Here is a 5,641-nt window from a genome sequence, read left to right as displayed (position 1 = left end):
AAAAGAATAGGGCTGACGTAGCCAGGGAAGCAAAGAGAGCCAGACGGAGGACTTGGAAAGCAGAATGGGCGGCGGTCCCTAGGGAACCTTGGGGCGGGGGCAGAGCTGGAAAGGTGAGAGACACAGAGGGACAGGTTCTTCAGGCTCCACCTGTCCTGGTCAAGCCTGGGCTGCCTAGACGCCTTAGGGCAGGTCCCCCACCTGGTGGTCATCAGAAGCCCTGGCAGGTGCGGGTTCTATTGCTACATTTTCCCTGCCACCTGAATGCCTCTATTTTGGGGTCAAACATTGTTCCTCGAGGGGCTGGCCTGGGGCCAGGCACCGGGCTGGAATTTAGGACTCTGTAGAGAGAATGCAGTGCGATCTCTACTCTCCCCCGGCTTCTCTTTGCTCCACCCACACGAGCCTCTTTCCTCCATGGTGTACCTGCCTCGGGGCCTTTGCACGGGCTGTTCCCTCTGCCTGGATGGCTCTTCCTTTTGGCTCGCTTCCTCCGGCTTCCTGCCCAAATGCCATCTCGGCAAGAGTCTTCCTGTAAACCAATAACCACCTTCCCGCCTCCATTGCTCATCGCTCTAATTGCTCTCTCCCATTCTTCTCATTTTCTCTATAGCAGATAGTAAATATTTGTTTATTGTCTGTCGTCCACCAGCTGCAATATAAGCTCCATGAGAGCAGGCACCTTCTTTTGTGCACAGCTTATCTCCAGAACAGTGCTGGGCACATAGTAGGTCCTCAATAAACCTTGCTGAATGAATGAATGAATGAATCACTGTCACTAGCTAGGAAAGGAGCACGGAGCATTGGGTCTAGGAAGGGAAAAATCCCCTTTTGGACTCAACTGGCACACAGGGGCCAATGGGCTGAGCTTGGCACCGGCGGCTTCGTCCAACCCCTTCAGGGAGGATGGCCACCTGCTTTTAGTCCGTCTGGTTCCCTCCCTGCTAGTGGCCACAGCTGCACCAGCCCTCTCAGATCCAAAGGTCCACCCTGCTCTTTGGGTACCCACTCCCCAGGGCCCTACCCACACCTTCCGGCTGCACCCTCACCCCTGTGACGAGGCCCTCGTCCCCCATCCTTTAAGTTGGGGTCGGAGGGAAGTGTGGGGGCCCCTGGGCTGGCCAACAGAGCCACTTTCCTACTTCCAAGTTTAAAAGAATGCTGCTTTTAATTATGTTTGAGTGCCATGTACCCTGAGGCTTTTTGTGGTAAACGGCTCTCAATAAACAGTTTATTCACTAATGATTATTATTTCCTTGAGCAGTGGCTAGGGGAGGGAGGGCCCCACTCAGCCTGCAGCCGTATGTCAGCTGTCAAACCCTGAAAGGATGGGGCTCCGAGGAGCTGCTCCGTCAGGCTCCTCTGGGCCTGGCGTGGGAGGGGGAGCAGCGGAGGAGAGCTGGGACCCCCAAACTGCGGGAGGAAAGAAGGCCAAGGGACAGCGTGAAGTCCACACTGGCAAAAAACAAAACGAAGCCAAACCCTCCACCCGGGTGAGATGTCACCCGTGGAGATGTCACCTCCGTCGAGTGGCGAGGACTTTTGTCTTCAGTGAAGGGAGAAAGAGAAGAGAACTCTCACTTGCTGAGCAGTGGCTGAGGCACCTTACATGTGCGATAGATCCACTCTCTGGAAAATAAAACGCAAATAAGGCAAAAAGCCCTGATTTGCAGCACATGGCAATTTCCGAGGGGTCAGCACTCCCACCACGGCCAGTTTCAAGAGAGCCAACAGTTTAACACCTGACTTGTAGAATTCCTGGAAGTTCTATAAATTCCTGGCCCCAGCACCCCAGTGTGTGCAACGGGCTTGAAAACTTCCCTGCGGGCAGTGTGATGGTCAATGTCATGGGCCACAGGACGTTTGGCCGCACATTATTTTGGTGTGTCTGCAAGGGTGTTTTCAGATGAAATGAACAATTGAATTGATGGCCTGAGTCAAGCAGATTGCTCTTCCCCACGTGGGTGGGCCTCGTCCAATCAGCTGAGGACCTGAATAGAACAAAAGGCTGACCCTTCTTGAGTAAGGGGCAACTCCCCCTGCCTGTTTTCAGCTGCGTACGGTCAGGCTTCTCATGAACCTTAACGAAGGGTAGAGCAGGAGACGCGTGTTCCAGCACAGCGACGAGGAGGCTGGTCTGCTTTTGTGGGAGAGGCGTGCTGGCTGAATGGTCTCCAGAACCGATGACAAGCAAGCATCGTCCGATTCGGTGGCCCGGTGAGTCCTAGCTGGCCTAGGCCCCGGACAATGGTGTCCCAGGCGCGGGCGTTAGGTGGGAGACTGACTGTACCCCTGGGCCAAGCGCCGCACAGAGCACTTGTGCTGAGCGAATGTTTGTTGAATGAATGAATGATGGGGAGGGAGAAACATGGAAAATGAGAACGCCTAAATCCAGCTTTCGATTTAGGGAACTTGCAATCTCTACCCACCCCTCCACCCCACGTTCTGAGGACCCCAGAATGGAGCAGGCACAGGGCGGGGTTTCTGAGGAACAGAGGGAGGTCGAAGCATCAGGGGTGTCTTGTGTGGATCCAAGGAGTCTTCACCTCACCAGCCCCCAGCCCGAACCTCACAACGCTGCACTCCAAAAGCCGACTGCCCAATCCCACCCCAGCCCTGGAGCCCTCACTGGAGAAGATCCCCAACGGCTCTTGAAGGAGGAGGTGGCCGATGGTCAAGCTGGGCAGCCACTGGGGCAGCTGGGAGTTGCATGGGGGCAGCAAATGGCTTCCGCTCTGTGAGCTTCACGCCCATCGTCGGGGAGTCAGCTGCCGTTTCTCCAGAATCACAGGTCTCTTGAGCCCGACATTCAAATATATGCAGAAGTCGGGCTGGGCTATTTTTAGCGGAGTCAAAGCGAGGTGATTTAAGGCTGAATCCAGCAGGAGGGGAACAGTCCCCGAATCAACCTGGGAAGTCGGGCTCCAGAGACTGCCCGGCTTCTCCTGCTGGGAGCACCCGAATGCTACCCCCTGAGGCTCCTGAGGGCCCGTTTGGATTTTTTTCTTTCGGGGGAAGGTCCTGGTGTGAGTCAGGATCCGCCTGGATCCCTGGGGGCCAGCGTTTTTGTTTTTCCTTTGGGATTTTTATTGAGCAAGCTCTGTGCTTTTCTGAGAAAAAAAAAAAAAAAATGGATTGGGCTGCACGCCAGGGCCAGTGGCCTGGCCAAGAGGCCATTCGGCTCGTGACTCTGAGGACCCTCCGCTCTGCCTGCTAGGTTATTGTCTTTAAAGGCAGCAGACACCTGACCCCTTCTCTCCAACCTTGGCGGCTCCTGCAACAGATGAACACAAACTGAACAAGCCAGGCCTCTTCGCTCCCTTGCTATTCAGTTGGGGGAGGGGGGGCGCTGGAGCAGGGGCCAGCTTCAGTTCCGGGACGAGGGGCTGGAGAACCTGCAGGTCGCCCCCTCTCCCCAGCTTCCGGCCTCACATCTGGGCTGTGGGTTCTCCTTCCCTTTCTCCTGCTACAAGCCCGCCCCTACACCCCCTGCGCCTGCTGCACCCCACCCACCTCGTTAAGGGTTTAAGACGAGATTCAAAAATAGGCTCCTCTACAAAGAACTCTTAAAACTCAACAGTAAGAAAATGAACAACCTCTTTTTGAAACGGGCAAAAGGCCGGAGCACATACCTCACGGAGATAGACAGATGGCAGTAAAAACATGGGAAGATGCTCTGCATCCTCTGTCATCAGGGAATTGCACATTAAGAATCAATTAACACCAGGTGAAATGCCTACTAGCAGCCTCCTGGTCTAGCCCAGCGGTTTGCAAAGTGTGGGCCCTGGGCCCGCAGAGGTAGCATCTCTATTTGGACTCCAATTCCCGGGCCCCACGGCACACCTGTTGATTCAGACACTCTAGCGGTGGGGCCAGCAACCTGTGTTTGATAAGCTCAGAGGTGGGTGAGCCACGCGTGCCCGGACTTGAGACCCACCAACCCACATCAGGTTTTCTCCACCTCGACGCTGCTCACGCTTTGGGCCGGATCCTTTGCGTTGCTGGGGATGACCCTGTGCACTGTGGGGTGCGGACCAGCATCCCTGGCCTCTCCCTACTAGATATCAGTAACAGGCCATTCCTCAACCCCCAGGTGTGACAATCAAAACCATCTCCAGACAGAGCCAGCTGATGGTCCCCAGGGAAGAACCCCTGGCTAGAAGGAAGCCCCTAACTGGAGTGTCTCGAACACGGGATCACGTCAAACCGTTACTGCAACTTGCGGCCCGGGCACCACACGCCACGCCGAGCTGTCACTCCGCTGGGTCATCGAATCCTCTCGGCAACTCTGAAACAATCCCCACTTCGTAGCCAGTCCCACCTCACTGCCTACCAGCTGTGTGACCTTGGGCGACTTACTTAACCTCTCTGTGCTCAGCTTTCTCGGCTGCGAACTGCGGATATGATAGTACCCATCGGATAGGACAGCCAAGCACGTAAAACGGCAAGTCCTCGGCCCAGCGTCTGACACACAGTTAACGCCAGGTACGTATTAGCCTGTCTTCTTAGCACGATCTGGCTTGGGCTCGCCTCGAAGCGCATTTGTGTTCTCTGACCTCATGCTGCCCCAGCCAGCGGAGGCCGGCCTGAGGGGAACAGAGCGGGCACAGCCCTGCCGGCGAGCAGAGCCCCTGGCATCACGGTGCGGGGGTGGCAGGAGAGGCTCGTGGTCTTCGGCACCTGTGGGAACTTCCTCTGGGCAGCCTGGTGCAGAGAGCGCCGGCTTGGCAGACGGTGGGCTCCGATGACACGGGCCGGGCCTGGGGGCCACGGCTATCCGCGCCCAGTGCTCCCCGCCTGGCGTTTACGCCCCCTCGCCCCTCCTGCCCTGGGCGACCCCAGGGGGAAGGTGAGAAATGGCATAGGTCCTCCTCTGTAGCTCACGTCCCAGTAAAATATTTATTATTTCAAGAAATAAATCTTTAAAAAAAGAGAGAGGAGTCTCTATTGCTTCTCCGGAAGGTCACGTCCTTGGTGGCCACTGAGTTCCTGCAGCCGCGGGTGCCCAGGCCTTGAGAGGGCTCTCTGTGCGAGGCGGCCTCCTGCAGCCCGCAGCAGGCTGTCTCCTCCTCCCAGAAAGGTGGAGGGGCAGGTCCAGGGGGGCCGGGTGGGGTTGTCCCCGGAGGGAATGGGATTATAAAACGGGGCAGGGTGGCAGTGTTTCTGAAGGCCCCCCCTGTTGAATCAGGCTCTGGGCTCGGGGGCGGGGCAGGCATGCTGCACAGAGGTGGACAGTTGGATCCAGAGGTGGTTTGATGCTGGAGGTAGGGACGTGGACGCAGCATTGACGGGGTAGGGGGCTACGTGGGGGTCAGGGGGCCTGGGCAGCCAGGAACTGGGCCAAGGGTGCCAAAGGGCAGAAGGCCCACCCCAAGCCTTTGCCTACAGTAGATGCTGGGGGCAGGGTTCTGGGGTGTCCGCAGAGGACGGGGCGGGGACCGAGGCTTCGGGAACAAACTCATGGTCTGGGATCACAGTCATGCCAGAAGGAGTCCAATGGGAAGAGAGTCGGGACGAGCGGGAGGGGGAACCAATTCAACCCAGGGTCTAGGTGGGCCCTGCACCCCCGACTGTGGTCCCCAGGTGCAGAGGGAGGGGAGCCGGGGAAAGTGGGAGGGGCGGGGCTAAGAGGGAGCATGGA

Source organism: Pteropus vampyrus, unplaced genomic scaffold (genome assembly GCF_000151845.1).
Source record: "Pteropus vampyrus isolate Shadow unplaced genomic scaffold, Pvam_2.0 Scaffold72, whole genome shotgun sequence".
NCBI lineage: Eukaryota > Metazoa > Chordata > Mammalia > Chiroptera > Pteropodidae > Pteropus > Pteropus vampyrus.
The sequence above is the reverse complement of the archived record's forward strand: the minus strand, read 5'-3'. Positions refer to the sequence as shown.